The sequence below is a fragment of the Pseudophryne corroboree genome, unplaced genomic scaffold (assembly GCF_028390025.1).
Source record: "Pseudophryne corroboree isolate aPseCor3 unplaced genomic scaffold, aPseCor3.hap2 scaffold_2318, whole genome shotgun sequence".
In the NCBI taxonomy this organism is placed as follows: Eukaryota; Metazoa; Chordata; class Amphibia; order Anura; family Myobatrachidae; genus Pseudophryne; species Pseudophryne corroboree.
Window position 1 is genome coordinate 37,983 of NW_026968971.1, and position 21,939 is coordinate 59,921.

General features: G+C 48.9%; 29 non-coding genes and 4 pseudogenes across 29 annotated transcripts; 28 read left to right on the forward strand and 5 right to left on the reverse strand.

The window, feature by feature from the left end:
• Window positions 1-1,608: 1,608 nt before the first annotated feature.
• Window positions 1,609-1,724, reverse strand: LOC135010289 (U5 spliceosomal RNA). The gene has a single exon (XR_010209698.1). It is a non-coding gene; the product is annotated as a U5 spliceosomal RNA (small nuclear RNA).
• A 275-nt stretch (window positions 1,725-1,999) lies between these two features.
• LOC135010288 (U5 spliceosomal RNA) lies at window positions 2,000-2,115 on the reverse strand. The gene has a single exon (XR_010209697.1). It is a non-coding gene; the product is annotated as a U5 spliceosomal RNA (small nuclear RNA).
• Window positions 2,116-2,389: 274 nt separating this feature from the next.
• LOC135010286 (U5 spliceosomal RNA) lies at window positions 2,390-2,505 on the reverse strand. Its single transcript, XR_010209695.1, has one exon. It is a non-coding gene; the product is annotated as a U5 spliceosomal RNA (small nuclear RNA).
• A 286-nt stretch (window positions 2,506-2,791) lies between these two features.
• LOC135010287 (U5 spliceosomal RNA) lies at window positions 2,792-2,907 on the reverse strand. The gene has a single exon (XR_010209696.1). It is a non-coding gene; the product is annotated as a U5 spliceosomal RNA (small nuclear RNA).
• Window positions 2,908-3,177: 270 nt separating this feature from the next.
• Window positions 3,178-3,293, reverse strand: LOC135010285 (U5 spliceosomal RNA). The gene has a single exon (XR_010209694.1). It is a non-coding gene; the product is annotated as a U5 spliceosomal RNA (small nuclear RNA).
• Window positions 3,294-3,437: 144 nt separating this feature from the next.
• Window positions 3,438-3,600, forward strand: LOC135010267 (U1 spliceosomal RNA). Its single transcript, XR_010209683.1, has one exon. It is a non-coding gene; the product is annotated as a U1 spliceosomal RNA (small nuclear RNA).
• A 671-nt stretch (window positions 3,601-4,271) lies between these two features.
• On the forward strand, window positions 4,272-4,435 carry LOC135010251 (U1 spliceosomal RNA). The gene has a single exon (XR_010209668.1). It is a non-coding gene; the product is annotated as a U1 spliceosomal RNA (small nuclear RNA).
• A 152-nt stretch (window positions 4,436-4,587) lies between these two features.
• On the forward strand, window positions 4,588-4,750 carry LOC135010278 (U1 spliceosomal RNA). Its single transcript, XR_010209689.1, has one exon. It is a non-coding gene; the product is annotated as a U1 spliceosomal RNA (small nuclear RNA).
• A 671-nt stretch (window positions 4,751-5,421) lies between these two features.
• LOC135010272 (U1 spliceosomal RNA) lies at window positions 5,422-5,585 on the forward strand. Its single transcript, XR_010209687.1, has one exon. It is a non-coding gene; the product is annotated as a U1 spliceosomal RNA (small nuclear RNA).
• A 152-nt stretch (window positions 5,586-5,737) lies between these two features.
• Window positions 5,738-5,900, forward strand: LOC135010279 (U1 spliceosomal RNA). The gene has a single exon (XR_010209690.1). It is a non-coding gene; the product is annotated as a U1 spliceosomal RNA (small nuclear RNA).
• Window positions 5,901-6,571: 671 nt separating this feature from the next.
• Window positions 6,572-6,735, forward strand: LOC135010249 (U1 spliceosomal RNA). Its single transcript, XR_010209666.1, has one exon. It is a non-coding gene; the product is annotated as a U1 spliceosomal RNA (small nuclear RNA).
• Window positions 6,736-9,975: 3,240 nt separating this feature from the next.
• On the forward strand, window positions 9,976-10,139 carry LOC135010261 (U1 spliceosomal RNA). The gene has a single exon (XR_010209677.1). It is a non-coding gene; the product is annotated as a U1 spliceosomal RNA (small nuclear RNA).
• A 152-nt stretch (window positions 10,140-10,291) lies between these two features.
• On the forward strand, window positions 10,292-10,427 carry LOC135010273 (U1 spliceosomal RNA; annotated as a pseudogene).
• Window positions 10,428-11,125: 698 nt separating this feature from the next.
• LOC135010252 (U1 spliceosomal RNA) lies at window positions 11,126-11,289 on the forward strand. The gene has a single exon (XR_010209669.1). It is a non-coding gene; the product is annotated as a U1 spliceosomal RNA (small nuclear RNA).
• A 152-nt stretch (window positions 11,290-11,441) lies between these two features.
• LOC135010264 (U1 spliceosomal RNA) lies at window positions 11,442-11,604 on the forward strand. The gene has a single exon (XR_010209680.1). It is a non-coding gene; the product is annotated as a U1 spliceosomal RNA (small nuclear RNA).
• Window positions 11,605-12,278: 674 nt separating this feature from the next.
• On the forward strand, window positions 12,279-12,442 carry LOC135010284 (U1 spliceosomal RNA). The gene has a single exon (XR_010209693.1). It is a non-coding gene; the product is annotated as a U1 spliceosomal RNA (small nuclear RNA).
• Window positions 12,443-12,594: 152 nt separating this feature from the next.
• LOC135010281 (U1 spliceosomal RNA) lies at window positions 12,595-12,757 on the forward strand. Its single transcript, XR_010209692.1, has one exon. It is a non-coding gene; the product is annotated as a U1 spliceosomal RNA (small nuclear RNA).
• Window positions 12,758-13,431: 674 nt separating this feature from the next.
• LOC135010255 (U1 spliceosomal RNA) lies at window positions 13,432-13,595 on the forward strand. The gene has a single exon (XR_010209672.1). It is a non-coding gene; the product is annotated as a U1 spliceosomal RNA (small nuclear RNA).
• Window positions 13,596-13,747: 152 nt separating this feature from the next.
• LOC135010274 (U1 spliceosomal RNA) lies at window positions 13,748-13,883 on the forward strand (annotated as a pseudogene).
• A 698-nt stretch (window positions 13,884-14,581) lies between these two features.
• LOC135010260 (U1 spliceosomal RNA) lies at window positions 14,582-14,745 on the forward strand. The gene has a single exon (XR_010209676.1). It is a non-coding gene; the product is annotated as a U1 spliceosomal RNA (small nuclear RNA).
• A 152-nt stretch (window positions 14,746-14,897) lies between these two features.
• Window positions 14,898-15,060, forward strand: LOC135010268 (U1 spliceosomal RNA). The gene has a single exon (XR_010209684.1). It is a non-coding gene; the product is annotated as a U1 spliceosomal RNA (small nuclear RNA).
• A 674-nt stretch (window positions 15,061-15,734) lies between these two features.
• Window positions 15,735-15,898, forward strand: LOC135010257 (U1 spliceosomal RNA). The gene has a single exon (XR_010209673.1). It is a non-coding gene; the product is annotated as a U1 spliceosomal RNA (small nuclear RNA).
• Window positions 15,899-16,050: 152 nt separating this feature from the next.
• Window positions 16,051-16,213, forward strand: LOC135010266 (U1 spliceosomal RNA). Its single transcript, XR_010209682.1, has one exon. It is a non-coding gene; the product is annotated as a U1 spliceosomal RNA (small nuclear RNA).
• Window positions 16,214-16,887: 674 nt separating this feature from the next.
• LOC135010253 (U1 spliceosomal RNA) lies at window positions 16,888-17,051 on the forward strand. Its single transcript, XR_010209670.1, has one exon. It is a non-coding gene; the product is annotated as a U1 spliceosomal RNA (small nuclear RNA).
• Window positions 17,052-17,203: 152 nt separating this feature from the next.
• Window positions 17,204-17,366, forward strand: LOC135010265 (U1 spliceosomal RNA). Its single transcript, XR_010209681.1, has one exon. It is a non-coding gene; the product is annotated as a U1 spliceosomal RNA (small nuclear RNA).
• A 674-nt stretch (window positions 17,367-18,040) lies between these two features.
• Window positions 18,041-18,204, forward strand: LOC135010290 (U1 spliceosomal RNA). Its single transcript, XR_010209699.1, has one exon. It is a non-coding gene; the product is annotated as a U1 spliceosomal RNA (small nuclear RNA).
• A 149-nt stretch (window positions 18,205-18,353) lies between these two features.
• LOC135010271 (U1 spliceosomal RNA) lies at window positions 18,354-18,516 on the forward strand. The gene has a single exon (XR_010209686.1). It is a non-coding gene; the product is annotated as a U1 spliceosomal RNA (small nuclear RNA).
• Window positions 18,517-19,190: 674 nt separating this feature from the next.
• On the forward strand, window positions 19,191-19,354 carry LOC135010258 (U1 spliceosomal RNA). The gene has a single exon (XR_010209674.1). It is a non-coding gene; the product is annotated as a U1 spliceosomal RNA (small nuclear RNA).
• Window positions 19,355-19,506: 152 nt separating this feature from the next.
• LOC135010275 (U1 spliceosomal RNA) lies at window positions 19,507-19,642 on the forward strand (annotated as a pseudogene).
• Window positions 19,643-20,340: 698 nt separating this feature from the next.
• Window positions 20,341-20,504, forward strand: LOC135010262 (U1 spliceosomal RNA). The gene has a single exon (XR_010209678.1). It is a non-coding gene; the product is annotated as a U1 spliceosomal RNA (small nuclear RNA).
• Window positions 20,505-20,656: 152 nt separating this feature from the next.
• On the forward strand, window positions 20,657-20,819 carry LOC135010276 (U1 spliceosomal RNA). The gene has a single exon (XR_010209688.1). It is a non-coding gene; the product is annotated as a U1 spliceosomal RNA (small nuclear RNA).
• A 674-nt stretch (window positions 20,820-21,493) lies between these two features.
• Window positions 21,494-21,657, forward strand: LOC135010259 (U1 spliceosomal RNA). Its single transcript, XR_010209675.1, has one exon. It is a non-coding gene; the product is annotated as a U1 spliceosomal RNA (small nuclear RNA).
• Window positions 21,658-21,809: 152 nt separating this feature from the next.
• On the forward strand, window positions 21,810-21,939 carry LOC135010270 (U1 spliceosomal RNA; annotated as a pseudogene; the record flags this gene model as incomplete).

Genomic DNA, 21,939 nt, shown 5'->3' on the forward strand with positions numbered 1-21,939 from the left:
ATTCCCCACGAACTCCACGTGGTTTACACTGGTCCGAGGCAGGCTCGGTTGTTCCCGCCTGACTCGGAAAACCTGAACAAGGGAAAATGTCATCATCCCGCTGTCGGATTCTTGCGAGATTCGGATTCCATAGAGAAAAGGGGCATGCAGGGCATGGCGGCCTTTTGCAGTGCTTGGATGACCCCTTGTTCGCATTAAACACCCCCACCCTCCTTTGGTGTGGGGCTCATGTTGGCCATGCCCCATCCCCTGAAGCATTCAAGCTGATTTCTTGCAGCAGCTGGGCACTGTAACAGCTCCAGAGCTGCTCTGTAAGGCAAGTAAAAGGGTGTGGGCCCTGCAGCACCACCTGTAGTTCGCATTGTGCGTTGGAAGGCACAAAGTAAGCAGACGGGAGGAGAAGTCAGGATAGTACACAAGGGCATCCTTTTCTCTTAGTCCGTAGAGGATGCTGGGGTCACATTAAGAACCATGGGGTATAGACGGGATCCGCAAGAGACATGGGCACTTTAAGACTTTCAAAGGGTGTGAACTGGCTCCTCCCTCTATGCCCCTCCTCCAGACTCCAGTTATAGGAACTGTGCCCAGGGAGACGGACATTTCGAGGAAAGGATTTATAGTTAAACTAAGGTGAGCATCTTACCAGCTCACACCTTAAGCATGCCGCAGAACGTGGCATTCAACAGAACACAAGCCAACGGCATGAACAATTGCAGCAAAAAGCTGACCAGAACCGTAACACAACATGTGTATAACCACAAGTAATAACTGCAGACACAGTATGGACTGGGACGGGTGCCCAGCATCCTCTACGTACTAAGAGAAAAGGATTTACCGGTAGGTATTAAAATCCTATTTTCTCATACGACCTAGAGGATGCTGGGGTCACATTAAGAACCATGGGGTTATACCAAAGCTCTTGAACGGGTGGGAGAGTGCGTACGACTCTGCAGCACCGAATGACCCAACTTGAGGTTATCATCAGCCAAGGTATCAAACTTGTAAAACTTAGCAAAAGTGTTTACTAAATAGCTGCTCGGCAAAGTTGCAATGCCGAGACTCCCCGACCAGCTGCCCAGGATGAACCCACCTTTCTAGTAGAATGGGTCTTCACCTAATTCAGTAACGGCAATCCTGCCGTGGAATGAGCATGCTGAATCTTACCACAGATCCAGCGGATAATGGTCTGAATGGAAGCAGGACACCCAATCATGTTGGGAGCATACAGGACAAACAGAGCCTCTGTTTTCCTAATCTGAACCGTTCTGGTGACATAAATTTTCAAAGTTCTGACCACAGCCAGAGACTTTGACTCAACGAAGGTGTCAGTGGCCAAAGGCACCATGTGGAAAGATGAACCACCTTCGGCAGAAATTGTTGACGTGTCCTCAATTCTGCTCTATCTTCATGAAAGATCAAATAAAGGCTCTTGTGATACTGCATGGTTTGTACTGTTTTCCATGTGCTCCCAGATCTTTCAAGCAAGTAGCATGGTCAAGAAAGTTCTGTTTGAAAAGAAACAAACATTTACTGTCATTGTTATGCAAATAAACTTACATTAAAGCTAACAAGAAAGCACACTCGTTCTGTCTTTAAACTGATAAAAGAAACCCCAATAATATGGGGCATGCAAAAATTGAGATAAAACTCAGTTTTGCTCCTCTCCACGGAAATCTTTAATAAAAGGCGAAATATTTGTTAGTTCTGAAGAGAAACCAGAGCATGACCAAGATTCCACCTGTCGCCTGAGTGCCATGCCAGCAGTTCTCATTCAGCTCAAAGTGAGCACCCAATTTGAATGAAAGAAAGCAGATTTCTCACCAGGCTTCCCCTTGCTATAAACATGGTTTGTACTCTTTTCCATGTGCTCCCATATCTTTCAAACAATTAGTGTGGTCAAGAAAGTTCTGTTTGAAAAGAAACAAACATTTACTGTAATTTCTATGCAAATGATCTTACATTAAAGCACACTCGTTCTATCTTTAAACCAATAAAATAAAACCCCAATAAGATGGGGCATGCAAAAATTGAGATAAAACTCAGTTTTGCTCCTCTCCACGGAAATCTTTAGTAAAAGGCGAAAGATTTGTTCGTTCTGAAGAGAAACCACAGCATGACCAAGATTCTACCTGTCGCCTGAGTGCCATGCCAGCAGTCCTCATTCAGCTCAAAGTGAGCACCCAATTTGAAAGAAAGAAAGCAGATTTCTCACCAGGCTTCCCCTTGCTATAAACATGGTTTGTACTCTTTTCCATGTGCTCCCAGATCTTTCAAGCAATTAGTATAGTCAAGAAAGTTCTGTTTGAAAAGAAACAAACATTTACTGTCATTTCTACGCAAATGAGCTTACATTAAAGCACACTCGTTCTATCTTTAAACTGATAAAAGAAACCCCAATAAGACGGGGCATGCAAAAATTGAGATAAAACTCAGTTTTGCTCCTCTCCACGGAAATCTTTAGTAAAAGGCGAAAGATTTGTTCGTTCTGAAGAGAAACCAGAGCATGACCAAGATTCCACCTGTCGCCTGAGTGCCATGCCAGCAGTCCTCATTCAGCTCAAAGTGAGCACCCAATTTGAAAGAAAGAAAGCAGATTTCTCACCAGGCTTCCCCTTGCTATAAGCATGGTTTGTACTCTTTTCCATGTGCTCCCAGATCTTTCAAGCAATTAGTATGGTCAAGAAAGTTCTGCTTGAAAAGAAACAGACATTTATTGTCATTGTTATGCAAATATACTTACATTAAAGCTAACAAGAAAGCACACTCGTTCTGTCTTTAATCCGATAAAAGAAACCCCAATAATATGGGACATGCAAAAATTGAGATAAAACTCAGTTTTGCTCCTCTCCACGGAAATCTTTAGTAAAAGGCGAAAGATTTGTTCGTTCTGAAGAGAAACCAGAGCATGACCAAGATTCCACCTGTCGCCTGAGTGCCGTGCCAGCAGTCCTCATTCAGATCAAAGTGAGCGCCCAATTTGAAAGAAAGCAGATTTCTCACCTGTCTTCTCCTTGCTATAAGCATGGTTTGTACTGTATTCCATGTGCTCCCAGATCTTTCAAGCAAGTAGCATGGTCAAGAAAGTTCTGTTTGAAAAGAAACAAACATTTACTGTCATTTCTATGCAAATGAGCTTACATTAAAGCACACTCATTCTATCTTTAAACCGATAAAAGAAACCCCAAAAAGATGGGGCATGCAAAAATTGAGATAAAACTCGGTTTTGCTCCTCTCCACGGAAATCTTTAGTAAAAGGCGAAAGATTTGTTCGTTCTGAAGAGAAACCAGAGCATGACCAAGATTTTTATCTGAAAATATGTGTTCTCCCTGCAGTTGTTGTCCCCAGATGAGAGTTCCCTTGTGCTGCCTCAGTTGAATCTCCTTTACTTGACAGGGGGATGCTCGAGCAGCGACCCTCCCCAGCTCTAGCCCAACTCCTACTTACCTGCCAGGTGAGATACTATGATCATGAAGGTGCTTCTCCCAGGGCAAGGCTCACCCATTGCACTCTGGGTGTGCTGCTTCTGCGATTTCCCCAAATGTGGGAAACTTGACTGCATAATTTGTGTTTCCCCTGGTCGGCTCTCGTATAATTCAGATCTCTTTGTCTCAGGTCTCTCTCCAGCCTAGTTTGCTGTCTGTTTCTACTTCTCTTTTCTTGAGCCGCTCCCTTCTATGCCCTTGCGCACTATCCTGACTTCTCCCGTCTGCTTACTTTGTGCCTTCCAACGCACAATGCAAACTACAGGTAGTGCTGCAGGACCCACACCCTTTTACTTGCCTTACAGAGCGTCTCTGGAGCAGTTACAGTGCCCAGCTGCTGCAAGAAATCAGCTTGAATGCTTCAGGGGCTGGGGAATAGCCAACATGAGCCCCACACCGAAGGAGGGTGGAGGTGTGTAATGCGAACTAGGGGTCATCCAAGCGCCGCAAAAGGCCGCCATGCCCTGCACGCCCCTTGTCTCTTTTCATATGCAGACGAGGGTTGAAGCCAACTTTGACCCACTGTTTGGATGACATCACCATATGCAAATCCATCTGCTGCAGGCCTTCCCCCAGGAATGCTTGCACTAGTTGTTGCATTTGGTTTGTTGTTTGGGGGTGCTTCAGTATTAGGCAGCCTTCTGCCCTCCCATGTTCATCTGAAAATATATGTTCTCCCTGCAGTTGTTGTCCCCAGATGAGAGTTCCCTTGTGCTGCCTCAGTTGAATCTCCTTTACTTGACAGAGATGTGCCTGAGCAGCGGCCCTCCCCAGCCCTATCCCAAATCATACTTATTTTGCATAGGCGATACCATGGTCATGAAGATTGTTCTCCCAGGGTGAGGTTCATTCATTGCATTCTGGGTATGCTGACCCCTGTGATTTCCCCAAATGTGGGAAACTCGACTGCATTATTTGTGGTAGTGGGGGACTGTGTTTGTGCTTTCCTCTGGTCAGCTCTGGTAAAAATCAGATTTCTTTATCTCAGATCTTCCTCTAGCCTTGTTCTTCTTTCGAGAGTTCCCTTGTGCTGCCTCAGTTGGATCTCTTTCACTTGACAGGGGGGTGCCCGAGCAGCGACCCTCCCCAGCTCTAGCCCAACTCCTACTTACCTGCCAGGTGAGATACTATGATCATGAAGGTGCTTCTCCCAGGGCAAGGCTCACCCATTGCACTCTGGTTGTGCTGCCCCTGTGATTTCCCCAAATGTGGGAAACTTGACTGCATAATTTGTGTTTCCCTTGGTCGGCTCTCGTATAATTCAGATCTCTTTGTCTCAGGTCTATCTCCAGCCTAGTTTGCTGTCTGTTTCCACTTCTCTTTTCTTGAGCCGCTCCCTTCTATGCCCTTGCGCACTATCCTGACTTCTCCCGTCTGCTTACTTCGTGCCTTCCAACGCACAATGCAATCTACAGGTAGTGCTGCAGGGCCCACACCCTTTTACTTGCCTTACAGAGCAGCTCTGGAGCAGTTACAGTGCCCAGCTGCTGCAAGAAATCAGCTTGAATGCTTCAGGGGCTGGGGCATAGCCAACATGAGCCCCACACCGAAGGAGGGTGGAGGTGTGTAATGCTAACTAGGGGTCATCCAAGCGCCGCAAAAGGCCGCCATGCCCTGCACGCCCCTTTTCTCTTTTCATATGCAGACGAGGGTTGAAGCCAACTTTGACCCACTGCTTGGATGGCATCACCATATGCAAATCCATCTGCTGCAGGCCTTCCCCCAGGAATGCTTGCACTAGTTGTAGCATTTGGTTTGTTGTTTGGGGGTGCTTCAGTATTAGGCAGCCTTCTGCCCTCCCATGTTCATCTGAAAATATGTGTTCTCCCTGCAGTTGTTGTCCCCAGATGAGAGTTCCCTTGTGCTGCCTCAGTTGAATCTCCTTTACTTGACAGAGATGTGCCTGAGCAGCGGCCCTCCCCAGCCCTATCCCAAATCATACTTATTTTGCATAGGAGAGACCATGGTCTTGAAGATTGTTCTCCCAGGGTGAGGTTCATTCATTGCATTCTGGGTATGCTGACCCCTGTGATTTCCCCAAATGTGGGAAACTCAACTGCATTATTTGTGGTAGTGGGGGACTGTGTTTGTGCTTTCCTCTGGTCAGCTCTGGTAAAAGTCAGATTTCTTTGTTTCAGTTCTTCCTCTAGCCTTGTTCTTCTTTCGAGAGTTCCCTTGTGCTGCCTCAGTTGGATCTCCTTCACTTGACAGGGGGGTGCCCGAGCAGCGACCCTCCCCAGCTCTAGCCCAACTTCTACTTACCTGCCAGGTGAGATACTATAATCATGAAGGTGCTTCTCCCAGGGCAAGGCTCACCCATTGCACTCTGGATTTGCTGCCCCTGCGATTTCCCCAAATGTGGGAAACTTGACTGCATAATTTGTGTTTCCCCTGGTCGGCTCTCGTATAATTCAGATCTCTTTGTCTCAGGTCTCTCTCCAGCCTAGTTTGCTGTCTGTTTCCACTTCTCTTTTCTTAAGCCGCTCCATTCTATGGCCTTGCGCACTATCCTTACTTCTCCCGTCTGCTTACTTTGTGCCTTCCAATGCACAATGCAAACTACAGGTAGTGCTGCAGGGCCCACACCCTTTTACTTGCTTTACAGAGCAGCTCTGGAGCTGTTACAGTGCCCAGCTGCTGCAAGAAATCAGCTTGAATGCTTCAGGGGCTGGGGCATAGCCAACATGAGCCCCACACCGAAGGAGGGTGGAGGTGTTTAATGCGAACTAGGGGTCATCCAAGCGCCGCAAAAGGCAGCCATGCCCTGCACACCCCTTTTTTATTTTCATATGCAGACGAGGGTTGAATCCAACTTTGACCCACTGCTTGGATGACATCACCATATGCAAATCCGTCTGCTGCAGGCCTTCCCCCAGGAATGCTTGCACTAGTAGTTGCATTTGGTTTGTTGTTTGGGGGTGCTTCAGTATTAGGCAGCCTTCTGCCCTCCCATGTTCATCTGAAAATATGTGTTCTCCCTGCAGTTGTTGTCCCCAGATGAGAGTTCCCTTGTGCTGCCTCAGTTGAATCTCCTTTACTTGACAGAGATGTGCCTGAGCAGCGGCCCTCCCCAGCCCTATCCCAAATCATACTTATTTTGCATAGGAGATACCATGGTCATGAAGATTGTTCTCCCAGGGTGAGGTTCATTCATTGCACTCTGGGTATGCTGACCCCTGTGATTTCCCCAAATGTGGGAAACTCGACTGCATTATTTGTGGTAGTGGGGGACTGTGTTTGTGCTTTCCTCTGGTCAGCTCTGGTAAAAGTCAGATTTCTTTGTCTCAGATCTTCCTCTAGCCTTGTTCTTCTTTCGAGAGTTCCCTTGTGCTGCCTCAGTTGGATCTCCTTCACTTGACAGGGGGTGCCCGAGCAGCAATCCTCCACAGCTCTAGCCCAACTCCTACTTACCTGCCAGGTGAGATACTATGATCTTCACTGTTAGGGCAATCAGGATGTGGAATTCCCTGCCAGGGAAGGTGGTAATGGCGGACTCTGTAATTGGATTTAAAAAAGGAATGGATACATTTCTGAATGAAAAAGCTATCCAAGGTTATAATACTTAAAATATCAACATGGTTAATCCGGGGGTAACATGAGTTATAGTAGCTAACTAGTCATAAAACATTATTCAGCAAGTATGTAGAATCATCACAACTTAAAACAGGTTGAACACGATGGGCAATTTGCCTCTATTCAACCTCAAAAACTATGTTACCATATGTTACTATATTACTATGTTACTGTAGTATACAGAACACCACAATGTAATGAGCAGTGATAGTGAGCACTGATGAGGATACTAGAACTGACACTGAGCAGCAAGATGCAGCACTGGACTATTAGTAATGTACTGTAGTATGCTGAGCACCACAATGCAGCACAAGACAATGAGCAGTGATACTGAGCACTGATGAGGATACTACTGAGAACTGACACTGAGCAGGAGAGACACACTACTAGTATTACTGAGCAGCAATAAGTAACCACTGATACTGAGCACTGATATTGAGATTTCCACTGAGAGAACATAGCCACGTCCTCTCCGCTCTCTCTTCAATGCACGAGTAAAAATGGCGGCAACGCGCAGCTCTTTATATGGAATCCGAATCTCGCGAGAATCCGACAGCGGGATGATGACATTTTCCCTTGTTCAGGTTTTCCGAGTCAGGCGGGAACAACCGAGCCTGCCTCGGACCAGTGTAAACCACGTGGAGTTCGTCGGGAATTCGGTTCTCGGAGAACCGAACCCGCTCCTCTATATATACTATATTACTATGTTACTGTAGTATACAGAACACCACAATGCAATGAGCAGTGATAGTGAGCACTGATGAGGATACTAGAACTGACACTGAGCAGCAAGATGCAGCACTGGACTATTAGTAATGTACTGTAGTATGCTGAGCACCACAATGCAGCACAAGACAATGAGCAGTGATACTGAGCACTGATGAGGATACTACTGAGAACTGACACTGAGCAGGAGAGACACACTACTAGTATTACTGAGCAGCAATAAGTAACCACTGATACTGAGCACTGATATTGAGATTTCCACTGAGAGAACATAGCCACGTCCTCTCCGCTCTCTCTTCAATGCACGAGTAAAAATGGCAGCAACGCGCAGCTCTTTATATGGAATCCGAATCTCACGAGAATCTGACAGCGGGATGATGACATTTTCCCTTGTTCAGGTTTTCCGAGTCAGGCAGGAACAACCGAGCCTGCCTCGGACCAATGTAAACCACGTGGAGTTCGTGGGGAATTCGGTTCTCGGAGAACCGAACCCGCTCCTCTCTACCTTATACCCATCAATTGTTTTTATTTTCAATCTAAGCCCCTGCAGTTTTCTGTAAGCATCTGCTTCGCTATGATGATCAACAAGTCACAAGGGCAAACACTCAGGGCTTGAGGCGTAGATCTTAGGACCAGCTGCTACAAGCATGGCAGAGGTGTCACTATCACTGGTGACACCCAGAGAGGTGGCGAGGGAGATTGTAATGCAGTGCGCGCAGATAAACAGCGCAATGGTAAAAAGGAGGCATGGTTTCATAGGTAGGGGCGTGGCCTGGTGGCCTGAATCTACATTTTGTTGCTCCGGGTGTCCCGGGGGTTGGGGGCTGCACCCGGGGACTAGTGTGTGAGCGGTGCTGGCTCCTGCACAGTGACAGGGCATGGCCACCCAGCATGACGCCTCCCTTCTTGACCATGCTGTAATTGCAGTCGCACTGCAGTTCAGCGTGATCATAAAAAATGGTGTAGGCTCCTGCTGGTGCAGACTGTAGAGAAAAGCTGCTGTGACCACGCCCCCTGTGTCTCCTCCGTTGCAGACCCCATTTTGAAGCCTTGCCCCCGGACTAAGAGAAAAGAATGCCCTTGCGCACTATCCTGACTTCTCCTCCCGTCTGCTTAATTTGTGCCTTCCAACGCACAATGCGAACAACAGGTGGTGCTGCAGGGCCCACACCCTTTTACTTGCCTTACAGAACAGCTCTGGAGCTGTTACAGTGCCCAGCTGCTGCAAGAAATCAGCTTGAATGCATCAGGGGATGGGGCATGGCCAACATGAGCCCCACACCAAAGGAGGGTGGAGGTGTTTAATGCGAACTAGGGGTCATCCAAGCACTGCAAAAGGCCGCCATGCCCTGCATGCCCCTTTTCTCTTTTCATATGCAGATGAGGGTTCCAGTCAACTTTGGCCCACTGCTTGGATTTACATCACCGTATGCAAATCCGTCTGCTGCAGACCTTCCCCCAGGAGTGCTTGTACTAGTTGTTGCATATGGGCCCTCATTCCGAGTCGTTCGCTCTGTAAATTTCATCGCATCGCAGTGAAATTCTGCTTAGTACGCATGCGCAATATTCGCACTGCGACTGCGCCAAGTAATTTTACAATGAAGAAAGTATTTTTACTCACGGCTTTTTCTTCGCTCCGGCGATCGTAATGTGATTGACAGGAAATGGGTGTTACTGGGCGGAAACAGGCCGTTTTATGGGCGTGTGGGAAAAAACGCTACAGTTTCCGGAAAAAACGCAGGAGTGGCCGGAGAAACGGGGGAGTGTCTGGGCGAACTCTGGGAGTGTTTGTGACGTCAAACCAGGAACGACAAGCACTGAACTGATCGCAGATGCCGAGTAAGTCTGAAGCTACTCTGAAACTGCTAAGTAGTTTGTAATCGCAATATTGCGAATACATCGGTCGCAATTTTAAGAAGCTAAGATTCACTCCCAGTAGGCGGCGGCTTAGCGTGTGTAACTCTGCTAAAATCGCCTTGCGAGCGATCAACTCGGAATGAGGGCCATGGTTTGATATTTGATGGTGCTTCAGTATTAGGCTGCCTTCCGCCCTCCCATGTTCATCTGAAAAGATGTGGTCTCCCTGCAGTTGTTGTCCCCAGATGAGAGTTCCCTTGTGCTGCCTCAGTTGAATCTCCTTTACTTGACAGAGATGTGCCTGAGCAGCGGCCCTCACCAGCCCTATCCCAAATCATACTTATTTTGCATAGGAGATACCATGGTCATGAAGATTGTTCTCCCAGGGTGAGGTTCATTCATTGCATTCTGGGTATGCTGACCCCTGTGATTTTCCCAAATGTGGGAAACTCGACTGCATTATTTGTGGTAGTGGGGGACTGTGTTTGTGCTTTCCTCTGGTCAGCTCTGGTAAAAGTCAGAATTCTTTGTCTCAGATCTTCCTCTAGCCTTGTTCTTCTTTCGAGAGTTCCCTGGTGCTGCTTCAGTTGGATCTCCTTCACTTCACAGGGGGGAACCCGAGCAGCGACCCTCCCCAGCTCTAGCCCAACTCCTACTTACCTGCCAGGTGAGATACTATGATCATGAAGGTGCTTCTCCCAGGGCAAGGCTCAACCATTGCACTCTGGGTGTGCTGCTCCTGCGATTTCCCCAAATGTGGGAAACTTGACTGCATAATTTGTGTTTCCCCTCGTCGGCTCTCGTATAATTCAGATCTCTTTGTCTCAGGTCTCTCTCCAGCCTAGTTTGCTGTCTGTTTCCACTTCTCTTTTCTTGAGCCGCTCCCTTCTATGCCCTTGCGCACTATCCTGACTTCTCCCGTCTGCTTACTTCGTGCCTTCCAACGCACAATGCGAACTACAGGTAGTGCTGCAGGGCCCACACCCTTTTACTTGCCTTACAGAGTAGCTCTGGAGCAGTTACAGTGCCCAGCTGCTGCAAGAAATCAGCTTGAATGCTTCAGGGGCTGGGGCATAGCCAACATGAGCCCCACACCGAAGGAGGGAGGAGGTGTGTAATGCAAACTAGGGGTCATCCAAGCGCTGCAAAAGGCCGCCATGCCCTGCACGCCCCTTTTCTCTTTTCATATGCAGACGAGGGTTGAAGCCAACTTTGACCCACTGCTTGGATGACATCACCATATGCAAATCCATCTGCTGCAGGCCTTCCCCCAGGAATGCTTGCACTAGTTGTTGCATTTGGTTTGTTGTTTGGGGGTGCTTCAGTATTAGGCAGCCTTCTGCCCTCACATGTTCATCTGAAAATATGTGTTCTCCCTGCAGTTGTTGTCCCCAGATGAGAGTTCCCTTGTGCTGCCTCAGTTGAATCTCCTTTACTTGACAGAGATGTGCCTGAGCAGCGGCCCTCCCCAGCCCTATCCCAAATCATACTTATTTTGCATAGGCGATACCATGGTCATGAAGATTGTTCTCCCAGGGTGAGGTTCATTCATTGCATTCTGGGTATGCTGACCCCTGTGATTTCCCCAAATGTGGGAAACTCGACTGCATTATTTGTGGTAGTGGGGGACTGTGTTTGTGCTTTCCTCTGGCCAGCTCTGGAAAAAGTCAGATTTCTTTGTCTCAGATCTTCCTCTAGCCTTGTTCTTCTTTCGAGAGTTCCCTTGTGCTGCCTCAGTTGGATCTCTTTCACTTGACAGGGGGGTGCCCGAACAGCGACCCTCCCCAGCTCTAGCCCAACTCCTACTTACCTGCCAGGTGAGATACTATGATCATGAAGGTGCTTCTCCCAGGGCAAGGCTCACCCATTGCACTCTGGGTGTGCTGCCCCTGCGATTTCCCCAAATGTGGGAAACTTGACTGCATAATTTGTGTTTCCCTTGGTCGGCTCTCGTATAATTCAGATCTCTTTGTCTCAGGTCTCTCTCCAGCCTAGTTTGCTGTCTGTTTCCACTTCTCTTTTCTTCAGCCGCTCCCTTCTATACCCTTGTGCACTATCCTGACTTCTCCTCCCGTCTGCTTACTTTGTGCCTTCCAATGCACAATGCAAACTACAGGTAGTGCTGCAGGGCCCACACCCTTTTACTTGCCTTACAGAGCAGCTCTGGAGCTGTTACAGTGCCCAGCTGCTGCAAGAAATCAGCTTGAATGCTTCAGGGGATGGGGCATGGCCAACATGAGCCCCACACCAAAGGAGGGTGGAGGTGTTTAATGCGAACTAGGGGTCATCCAAGCACCGCAAAAGGCCGCCATGCCCTGCACGCCCCTTTTCTCTTTTCATATGCAGATGAGGGTTGAAGCCAACTTTGACCCACTGCTTGGATGACATCACCGTATGCAAATCCGTCTTCTGCAGAACTTCCCCCAGGAATGCTTGCACTAGTTGTTGCATTTGGTTTGTTGTTTGGGGGTGCTTCAGTATTAGGCAGCCTTCTGCCCTCCCATGTTCATCTGAAAATATGTGTTCTCCCTGCAGTTGTTGTCCCCAGATGAGAGTTCCCTTGTGCTGCCTCAGTTAAATCTCCTTTACTTGACAGAGATGTGCATGAGCAGCGGCCCTCCCCAGCCCTATTCCAAATCATACTTATTTTGCATAGGAGATACCATGGTCATGAAGATTTTTCTCCCAGGGTGAGGTTCATTCATTGCATTTTGGGTATGCTGACCCCTGTGATTTCCCCAAATGTGGGAAACTCAGCTGCATTATTTGTGGTAGTGGGGGACTGTGTTTGTGCTTTCCTCTGGTCAGCTCTGGTAAAAGTCAGATTTCTTTGTCTCAGATTTTCCTCTAGCCTTGTTCTTCTTTCGAGAGTTCCCTTGTGCTGCCTTAGTTGGATCTCCTTCACTTTACAGGGGGGTACCCGAGCAGCGACCCTCCCCAGCTCTAGCCCAACTCCTACTTACCTGCCAGGTGAGATACTATGATCATGAAGGTGCTTCTCCCAGGGCAAGGCTAACCCTTTCCACTCTGGGTGTGCTGCTCCTGCGATTTCCCCAAATGTGGGAAACTTGACTGTATAATTTGTGTTTCCCCTGGTCGGCTCTCGTATAATTCAGATCTCTTTGTCTCAGGTCTCTCTCCAGCCTAGTTTGCTGTCTGTTTCCACTTCTCTTTTCTTGAGCCGCTCCCTTCTATGCCCTTGCGCACTATCCTGACTTCTCCTCCTGTCTGCTTACTTTGTGCCTTCCAACGCACAATGCGAACTACAGGTAGTGCTGCAGGGCCCACACCCTTTTACTTGCCTTACAGAGCAGCTCTGGAGCTGTTACAGTGCCCAGCTGCTGCAAGAAATCAGCTTGAATGCTTCAGGGGCTGGGGCATAGCCAACATGAGCCCCACACCAAAGGAGGGTGGAGGTGTTTAATGCAAACTAGGGGTCAGCCAAGCGCCGCAAAAGGCCACCATGCCCTGCACGCCCCTTTTCTCTTTTCATATGCAGACGAGGGTTGAAGCCAACTTTGACCCACTGCTTGGATGACATCACCATATGCAAATCCATCTGCGGCAGGCCTTCCCCCAGGAATGCTTGCACTAGTTGTTGCATTTGGTTTGTTGTTTGGGGGTGCTTCAGTATTAGGCAGTCTTCTGCCCTCCCATGTTCATCTGAAAATATATGTTCTCCCTGCAGTTGTTGTCCCAAGATGAGAGTTCCCTTGTGCTGCCTCAGTTGAATCTCCTTTACTTGACAGAGATGTGCATGAGCAGCGGCCCTCCCCAGCCCTATTCCAAATCATACTTATTTTGCATAGGAGATACCATGGTCATGAAGATTTTTCTCCCAGGGTGAGGTTCATTCATTGCATTTTGGGTATGCTGACCCCTGTGATTTCCCCAAATGTGGGAAACTTGACTGCATTATTTGTGGTAGTGGGAGACTGTGTTTGTGCTTTCCTCTGGTCAGCTCTGGTAAAAGTCAGATTTCTTTGTCTCAGATCTTCCTCTAGCCTTGTTCTTCTTTCAAGAGTTCCCTGGTGCTGCCTCAGTTGGATCTCCTTCACTTCACAGGGGGGAACCCGAGCAGCGACCCTCCCCAGCTCTAGCCCAACTCCTACTTACCTGCCAGGTGAGATACTATGATCATGAAGGTGCTTCTCCCAGGGCAAGGCTCAACCATTGCACTCTGGGTGTGCTGCTCCTGCGATTTCCCCAAATGTGGGAAACTTGACTGCATAATTTGTGTTTCCCCTCGTCGGCTCTCGTATAATTCAGATCTCTTTGTCTCAGGTCTCTCTCCAGCCTAGTTTGCTGTCTGTTTCCACTTCTCTTTTCTTGAGCCGCTCCCTTCTATGCCCTTGCGCACTATCCTGACTTCTCCCGTCTGCTTACTTCGTGCCTTCCAACGCACAATGCGAACTACAGGTAGTGCTGCAGGGTCCACACCCTTTTACTTGCCTTACAGAGTAGCTCTGGAGCAGTTACAGTGCCCAGCTGCTGCAAGAAATCAGCTTGAATGCTTCAGGGGCTGGGGCATAGCCAACATGAGCCCCACACCGAAGGAGGGTGGAGGTGTGTAATGCGAACTAGGGGTCATCCAAGCGCTGCAAAAGGCCGCCATGCCCTGCACGCCCCTTTTCTCTTTTCATATGCAGACGAGGGTTGAAGCCAACTTTGACCCACTGCTTGGATGACATCACCATATGCAAATCCATCTGCTGCAGGCCTTCCCCCAGGAATGCTTGCACTAGTTGTTGCATTTGGTTTGTTGTTTGGGGGTGCTTCAGTATTAGGCAGCCTTCTGCCCTCACATGTTCATCTGAAAATATGTGTTCTCCCTGCAGTTGTTGTCCCCAGATGAGAGTTCCCTTGTGCTGCCTCAGTTGAATCTCCTTTACTTGACAGAGATGTGCCTGAGCAGCGGCCCTCCCCAGCCCTATCCCAAATCATACTTATTTTGCATAGGCGATACCATGGTCATGAAGATTGTTCTCCCAAGGTGAGGTTCATTCATTGCATTCTGGGTATGCTGACCCCTGTGATTTCCCCAAATGTGGGAAACTCGACAGCATTATTTGTGGTAGTGGGGGACTGTGTTTGTGCTTTCCTCTGGTCAGCTCTGGAAAAAGTCAGATTTCTTTGTCTCAGATCTTCCTCTAGCCTTGTTCTTCTTTCGAGAGTTCCCTTGTGCTACCTCAGTTGGATCTCCTTCACTTCACAGGGGGGTGCCCGAACAGCGACCCTCCCCAGCTCTAGCCCAACTCCTACTTACCTGCCAGGTGAGATACTATGATTATGAAGGTGCTTCTCCCAGGGCAAGGCTCACCCATTGCACTCTGGGTGTGCTGCCCCTGCGATTTCCCCAAATGTGGGAAACTTGACTGCATAATTTGTGTTTCCCCTGGTCGGCTCTCGTATAATTCAGATCTCTTTGTCTCAGGTCTCTCTCCAGCCTAGTTTGCTGTCTGTTTCCACTTCTCTTTTCTTGAGCCGCTCCCTTCTATGCCCTTGCGCACTATCCTGACTTCTCCTCCTGTCTGCTTACTTTGTGCCTTCCAACGCACAATGCGATCTACAGGTAGTGCTGCAGGGCCCAGACCCTTTTACTTGCCTTACAGAGCAGCTCTGGAGCTGTTACAGTGCCCAGCTGCTGCAAGAAATCAGCTTGAATGCTTCAGGGGCTGGGGCATAGCCAACATGAGCCCCACACCAAAGGAGGGTGGAGGTGTTTAATGCAAACTAGGGGTCAGCCAAGCGCCGCAAAAGGCCACCATGCCCTGCACGCCCCTTTTCTCTTTTCATATGCAGACGAGGGTTGAAGCCAACTTTGACCCACTGCTTGGATGACATCACCATATGCAAATCCATCTGCGGCAGGCCTTCCCCCAGGAATGCTTGCACTAGTTGTTGCATTTGGTTTGTTGTTTGGGGGTGCTTCAGTATTAGGCAGCCTTCTGCCCTCCCATGTTCATCTGAAAATATATGTTCTCCCTGCAGTTGTTGTCCCAAGATGAGAGTTCCCTTGTGCTGCCTCAGTTGAATCTCCTTTACTTGACAGAGATGTGCATGAGCAGCGGCCCTCCCCAGCCCTATTCCAAATCATACTTATTTTGCATAGGAGATACCATGGTCATGAAGATTTTTCTCCCAGGGTGAGGTTCATTCATTGCATTTTGGGTATGCTGACCCCTGTGATTTCCCCAAATGTGGGAAACTTGACTGCATTATTTGTGGTAGTGGGAGACTGTGTTTGTGCTTTCCTCTGGTCAGCTCTGGTAAAAGTCAGATTTCTTTGTCTCAGATTTTCCTTTAGCCTTGTTCTTCTTTCGAGAGTTCCCTTGTGCTGCCTCAGTTGGATCTCCTTCACTTTACAGGGGGGTGCCCGAGCAGCGACCCTCCCCAGCTCTAGCCCAACTCCTACTTACCTGCCAGGTGAGATACTATGATCATGAAGGTGCTTCTCCCAGGGCAAGGCTCACCCATTGTACTCTGGGTGTGCTGCTCCTGCGATTTCCCCAAATGTGGGAAACTTGACTGCATAATTTGTGTTTCCCCTGGTCGGCTCTCGTATAATTCAGATCTCTTTGTCTCAGGTCTCTCTCCAGCCTAGTTTGCTGTCTGTTTCCACTTCTCTTTTCTTCAGCCGCTCCCTTCTATACCCTTGTGCACTATCCTGACTTCTCCTCCCGTCTGCTTACTTTGTGCCTTCCAATGCACAATGCAAACTACAGGTAGTGCTGCAGGGCCCACACCCTTTTACTTGCCTTACAGAGCAGCTCTGGAGCTGTTGCAGTGCCAAGCTGCTGCAAGAAATCAGCTTGAATGCTTCAGGGGCTGGGGCATAGCCAACATGAGCCCCACACCGAAGGAGGGAGGAGGTGTGTAATGCAAACTAGGGGTCATCCAAGCGCTGCAAAAGGCCGCCATGCCCTGCACGCCCCTTTTCTCTTTTCATATGCAGACGAGGGTTGAAGCCAACTTTGACCCACTGCTTGGATGACATCACCATATGCAAATCCATCTGCTGCAGGCCTTCCCCCAGGAATGCTTGCACTAGTTGTTGCATTTGGTTTGTTGTTTGGGGGTGCTTCAGTATTAGGCAGCCTTCTGCCCTCACATGTTCATCTGAAAATATGTGTTCTCCCTGCAGTTGTTGTCCCCAGATGAGAGTTCCCTTGTGCTGCCTCAGTTGAATCTCCTTTACTTGACAGAGATGTGCCTGAGCAGCGGCCCTCCCCAGCCCTATCCCAAATCATACTTATTTTGCATAGGCGATACCATGGTCATGAAGATTGTTCTCCCAGGGTGAGGTTCATTCATTGCATTCTGGGTATGCTGACCCCTGTGATTTCCCCAAATGTGGGAAACTCGACTGCATTATTTGTGGTAGTGGGGGACTGTGTTTGTGCTTTCCTCTGGCCAGCTCTGGAAAAAGTCAGATTTCTTTGTCTCAGATCTTCCTCTAGCCTTGTTCTTCTTTCGAGAGTTCCCTTGTGCTGCCTCAGTTGGATCTCTTTCACTTGACAGGGGGGTGCCCGAACAGCGACCCTCCCCAGCTCTAGCCCAACTCCTACTTACCTGCCAGGTGAGATACTATGATCATGAAGGTGCTTCTCCCAGGGCAAGGCTCACCCATTGCACTCTGGGTGTGCTGCCCCTGCGATTTCCCCAAATGTGGGAAACTTGACTGCATAATTTGTGTTTCCCTTGGTCGGCTCTCGTATAATTCAGATCTCTTTGTCTCAGGTCTCTCTCCAGCCTAGTTTGCTGTCTGTTTCCACTTCTCTTTTCTTCAGCCGCTCCCTTCTATACCCTTGTGCACTATCCTGACTTCTCCTCCCGTCTGCTTACTTTGTGCCTTCCAATGCACAATGCAAACTACAGGTAGTGCTGCAGGGCCCACACCCTTTTACTTGCCTTACAGAGCAGCTCTGGAGCTGTTACAGTGCCCAGCTGCTGCAAGAAATCAGCTTGAATGCTTCAGGGGATGGGGCATGGCCAACATGAGCCCCACACCAAAGGAGGGTGGAGGTGTTTAATGCGAACTAGGGGTCATCCAAGCACCGCAAAAGGCCGCCATGCCCTGCACGCCCCTTTTCTCTTTTCATATGCAGATGAGGGTTGAAGCCAACTTTGACCCACTGCTTGGATGACATCACCGTATGCAAATCCGTCTTCTGCAGAACTTCCCCCAGGAATGCTTGCACTAGTTGTTGCATTTGGTTTGTTGTTTGGGGGTGCTTCAGTATTAGGCAGCCTTCTGCCCTCCCATGTTCATCTGAAAATATGTGTTCTCCCTGCAGTTGTTGTCCCCAGATGAGAGTTCCCTTGTGCTGCCTCAGTTAAATCTCCTTTACTTGACAGAGATGTGCATGAGCAGCGGCCCTCCCCAGCCCTATTCCAAATCATACTTATTTTGCATAGGAGATACCATGGTCATGAAGATTTTTCTCCCAGGGTGAGGTTCATTCATTGCATTTTGGGTATGCTGACCCCTGTGATTTCCCCAAATGTGGGAAACTCAGCTGCATTATTTGTGGTAGTGGGGGACTGTGTTTGTGCTTTCCTCTGGTCAGCTCTGGTAAAAGTCAGATTTCTTTGCCTCAGATTTTCCTCTAGCCTTGTTCTTTCGAGAGTTCCCTTGTGCTGCCTTAGTTGGATCTCCTTCACTTTACAGGGGGGTACCCGAGCAGCGACCCTCCCCAGCTCTAGCCCAACTCCTACTTACCTGCCAGGTGAGATACTATGATCATGAAGGTGCTTCTCCCAGGGCAAGGCTAACCCATTGCACTCTGGGTGTGCTGCTCCTGCGATTTCCCCAAATGTGGGAAACTTGACTGTATAATTTGTGTTTCCCCTGGTCGGCTCTCGTATAATTCAGATCTCTTTGTCTCAGGTCTCTCTCCAGCCTAGTTTGCTGTCTGTTTCCACTTCTCTTTTCTTGAGCCGCTCCCTTCTATGCCCTTGCGCACTATCCTGACTTCTCCTCCTGTCTGCTTACTTTGTGCCTTCCAACGCACAATGCGAACTACAGGTAGTGCTGCAGGGCCCACACCCTTTTACTTGCCTTACAGAGCAGCTCTGGAGCTGTTACAGTGCCCAGCTGCTGCAAGAAATCAGCTTGAATGCTTCAGGGGCTGGGGCATAGCCAACATGAGCCCCACACCAAAGGAGGGTGGAGGTGTTTAATGCAAACTAGGGGTCAGCCAAGCGCCGCAAAAGGCCACCATGCCCTGCACGCCCCTTTTCTCTTTTCATATGCAGACGAGGGTTGAAGCCAACTTTGACCCACTGCTTGGATGACATCACCATATGCAAATCCATCTGTGGCAGGCCTTCCCCCAGGAATGCTTGCACTAGTTGTTGCATTTGGTTTGTTGTTTGGGGGTGCTTCAGTATTAGGCAGCCTTCTGCCCTCCCATGTTCATCTGAAAATATATGTTCTCCCTGCAGTTGTTGTCCCAAGATGAGAGTTCCCTTGTGCTGCCTCAGTTGAATCTCCTTTACTTGACAGAGATGTGCATGAGCAGCGGCCCTCCCCAGCCCTATTCCAAATCATACTTATTTTGCATAGGAGATACCATGGTCATGAAGATTTTTCTCCCAGGGTGAGGTTCATTCATTGCATTTTGGGTATGCTGACCCCTGTGATTTCCCCAAATGTGGGAAACTTGACTGCATTATTTGTGGTAGTGGGAGACTGTGTTTGTGCTTTCCTCTGGTCAGCTCTGGTAAAAGTCAGATTTCTTTGTCTCAGATCTTCCTCTAGCCTTGTTCTTCTTTCAAGAGTTCCCTGGTGCTGCCTCAGTTGGATCTCCTTCACTTCACAGGGGGGAACCCGAGCAGCGACCCTCCCCAGCTCTAGCCCAACTCCTACTTACCTGCCAGGTGAGATACTATGATCATGAAGGTGCTTCTCCCAGGGCAAGGCTCAACCATTGCACTCTGGGTGTGCTGCTCCTGCGATTTCCCCAAATGTGGGAAACTTGACTGCATAATTTGTGTTTCCCCTCGTCGGCTCTCGTATAATTCAGATCTCTTTGTCTCAGGTCTCTCTCCAGCCTAGTTTGCTGTCTGTTTCCACTTCTCTTTTCTTGAGCCGCTCCCTTCTATGCCCTTGCGCACTATCCTGACTTCTCCCGTCTGCTTACTTCGTGCCTTCCAACGCACAATGCGAACTACAGGTAGTGCTGCAGGGTCCACACCCTTTTACTTGCCTTACAGAGTAGCTCTGGAGCAGTTACAGTGCCCAGCTGCTGCAAGAAATCAGCTTGAATGCTTCAGGGGCTGGGGCATAGCCAACATGAGCCCCACACCGAAGGAGGGTGGAGGTGTGTAATGCGAACTAGGGGTCATCCAAGCGCTGCAAAAGGCCGCCATGCCCTGCACGCCCCTTTTCTCTTTTCATATGCAGACGAGGGTTGAAGCCAACTTTGACCCACTGCTTGGATGACATCACCATATGCAAATCCATCTGCTGCAGGCCTTCCCCCAGGAATGCTTGCACTAGTTGTTGCATTTGGTTTGTTGTTTGGGGGTGCTTCAGTATTAGGCAGCCTTCTGCCCTCACATGTTCATCAGAAAATATGTGTTCTCCCTGCAGTTGTTGTCCCCAGATGAGAGTTCCCTTGTGCTGCCTCAGTTGAATCTCCTTTACTTGACAGAGATGTGCCTGAGCAGCGGCCCTCCCCAGCCCTATCCCAAATCATACTTATTTTGCATAGGCGATACCATGGTCATGAAGATTGTTCTCCCAAGGTGAGGTTCATTCATTGCATTCTGGGTATGCTGACCCCTGTGATTTCCCCAAATGTGGGAAACTCGACAGCATTATTTGTGGTAGTGGGGGACTGTGTTTGTGCTTTCCTCTGGTCAGCTCTGGAAAAAGTCAGATTTCTTTGTCTCAGATCTTCCTCTAGCCTTGTTCTTCTTTCGAGAGTTCCCTTGTGCTACCTCAGTTGGATCTCCTTCACTTCACAGGGGGGTGCCCGAACAGCGACCCTCCCCAGCTCTAGCCCAACTCCTACTTACCTGCCAGGTGAGATACTATGATTATGAAGGTGCTTCTCCCAGGGCAAGGCTCACCCATTGCACTCTGGGTGTGCTGCACCTGCGATTTCCCCAAATGTGGGAAACTTGACTGCATAATTTGTGTTTCCCCTGGTCGGCTCTCGTATAATTCAGATCTCTTTGTCTCAGGTCTCTCTCCAGCCTAGTTTGCTGTCTGTTTCCACTTCTCTTTTCTTGAGCCGCTCCCTTCTATGCCCTTGCGCACTATCCTGACTTCTCCTCCTGTCTGCTTACTTTGTGCCTTCCAACGCACAATGCGATCTACAGGTAGTGCTGCAGGGCCCAGACCCTTTTACTTGCCTTACAGAGCAGCTCTGGAGCTGTTACAGTGCCCAGCTGCTGCAAGAAATCAGCTTGAATGCTTCAGGGGCTGGGGCATAGCCAACATGAGCCCCACACCAAAGGAGGGTGGAGGTGTTTAATGCAAACTAGGGGTCAGCCAAGCGCCGCAAAAGGCCACCATGCCCTGCACGCCCCTTTTCTCTTTTCATATGCAGACGAGGGTTGAAGCCAACTTTGACCCACTGCTTGGATGACATCACCATATGCAAATCCATCTGCGGCAGGCCTTCCCCCAGGAATGCTTGCACTAGTTGTTGCATTTGGTTTGTTGTTTGGGGGTGCTTCAGTATTAGGCAGCCTTCTGCCCTCCCATGTTCATCTGAAAATATATGTTCTCCCTGCAGTTGTTGTCCCAAGATGAGAGTTCCCTTGTGCTGCCTCAGTTGAATCTCCTTTACTTGACAGAGATGTGCATGAGCAGCGGCCCTCCCCAGCCCTATTCCAAATCATACTTATTTTGCATAGGAGATACCATGGTCATGAAGATTTTTCTCCCAGGGTGAGGTTCATTCATTGCATTTTGGGTATGCTGACCCCTGTGATTTCCCCAAATGTGGGAAACTTGACTGCATTATTTGTGGTAGTGGGAGACTGTGTTTGTGCTTTCCTCTGGTCAGCTCTGGTAAAAGTCAGATTTCTTTGTCTCAGATTTTCCTTTAGCCTTGTTCTTCTTTCGAGAGTTCCCTTGTGCTGCCTCAGTTGGATCTCCTTCACTTTACAGGGGGGTGCCCGAGCAGCGACCCTCCCCAGCTCTAGCCCAACTCCTACTTACCTGCCAGGTGAGATACTATGATCATGAAGGTGCTTCTCCCAGGGCAAGGCTCACCCATTGTACTCTGGGTGTGCTGCTCCTGCGATTTCCCCAAATGTGGGAAACTTGACTGCATAATTTGT